This window comes from Corvus brachyrhynchos, unplaced genomic scaffold (assembly GCF_000691975.1).
Source record: "Corvus brachyrhynchos isolate BGI_N302 unplaced genomic scaffold, ASM69197v1 scaffold555, whole genome shotgun sequence".
NCBI lineage: Eukaryota > Metazoa > Chordata > Aves > Passeriformes > Corvidae > Corvus > Corvus brachyrhynchos.
In genome coordinates, this window is record NW_008238357.1 from 191,952 (window position 1) to 193,901 (window position 1,950).

Consider the following 1,950-nt stretch of genomic DNA (forward strand, 5'->3'; position numbering starts at 1 on the left):
AATGCTGTCGGCAGCGGGGCCGTGGAACTGCTCAGTCTTCACCTCCACCAGCTCCTCCTTCACCGGCTCCTCCTTGACACCTGTGGGAGGGACGGGAGCACAGGGCAGCTGGAGGGATCTCCAGTGTCTCCAGTGCCCCACGGACCAAGTGACAGACCCTCTTGTCTCCATCCCTGTGCTCCCACATGCCCTCTCCTGCCCCCAGTCCTGGTTCCATCTATACATATCTCCTTAGTCCTGTGTCCCTCATGGTGGTTCAAATCCATCCCATGTCCCTTGTCCCTCTCCTGGTCCCAGTACTCCCATACCCCTGTCCTGAATGTGGTGTCCCCATGTGTCTGCATGGTCCTGGTACCCCCACATCCCTGTTCTTGTCCCAGTATCCACATGTTCCTTGTCTCTGTCCTGGTCCTGCCCCATGTCACTGTCCCAATCCCACCATGTCTTTGCCCTGTTCCCAGCCCCTTCTTATCCCTGTCCAGTCCCAGTACTGCCTGCCTTTTGTCCCTGTCCTAATCCCAGTCACCCATATCCTTGTCCTGATCCTGGTACCCTTCTGTCCTGGTCCAGGTGCTCCTGTTATTCTCTGTGTCTTCTATGTCCCTGTCCTGGTCCTCCCACATCCCTGTCACCTGTGACCCTGCCCCACTGTTCCTGCCCCAGTCCCTCCATGCACCTGTACCGGTCCCAGTGTCCTAGTCCTGGTATTTCCCACATCTTGGTCCCAGTCCCCTCACGTCTGTGTCTGTTCTAGTCCTCTCACATCCCTGCCCTGTTTCCCTGGATCTGTGTGCCAATCCTTCCATGTACCTCTCCAAGGCCTAGTGCCCCCATATCCCTCATGTCCCTGTCCCCATTGTCCCCTGTATCCGTGTCCCAGTTCCCCACAGCATGGTCCCAGTGTCCCTGTTCTGGCCTTAATCTCCCGTGTCTCTGTCCTGGTCCCTCTACACACCTGTCCTGTTTCCAAGTTTCTTGGTCCTGGTTCCCTGCTCTCAGTCCAGGTCCATGTCCTGGTTACACCATGTCCCTGTACTGATCCCAGTGCCTCTGTGTCCCTGTTCCAGTTCCCCATGTTCCTGTCCTGATGCCCTGTGTCCTGGTTCCCCAGGTGCTGGTCCAGGTCCCCCTAGTCCCCATCCCCATCTCTCCATGCACCTGCCCCTGTGTCCGGGTCTGGCTGTGTCCCTTTCCTGATCCCCCCCACCCTGGTCCTGGTCTCCTGTGTCCCTGCATGCACCTGTCCTGGTCCCAGCGACCTGTTTCAGTCTCAGTTCTCTTGCATCCCAGTCCCAGTCCCCCATGTCTGTCTCCTGGACCCCCACATCCTGGTCGCAGTATCCCCATGTCACTGTCCTGGTCTCCTGTATCCTGATCCCCTCACATCCTAGTCCTGGTCCCCTGTGTCCCCGTTCCTCCCAATCCTCTCCTAATCTCAGTGGCCCTGTGTCTGTGTCCTGGTTTCCCATGTCCATGTCCTGGTCCCACATGTCCTGGTCCTTGTCCCTCGTGACCCTGTCCCTCCATGCATCTGTCCCGATCCCAGTGTCCTCATGTACCTGTCGCTTGCCCCCACTTCCTGATCCCATTTCTCCTTGTCCCATTCCAGCTCATCCGTGGCCCCTTTTCGGTCCCCCATGTCCCATCCCGGTCCCCCCAGCAAGTCCCTGCCCTGGTCTCCCATGTCTGTGTCCTGGTCCTCCATGTCCCTGTCCCACCATACACCTGTCCCAGTCCCAGTGCCTGTGTCTGTGTGCCGGTCCTCCCGCATCCCGCTCCCAGCATTCCCGTGACCCTGCCCCGTTCTCCCCTGTCTCAGTCCCAGTCCCGGTCCTCCCATGTCCGTGTCCCGGTCCTCCATGTCCATCTCTCCACTCCTCTGTCCCGGCCCCAGCCTCCCCGTGTCCGTGCCCCGTCCCCGCGCACTCACCGTGCTGTGCAGACCCCTCG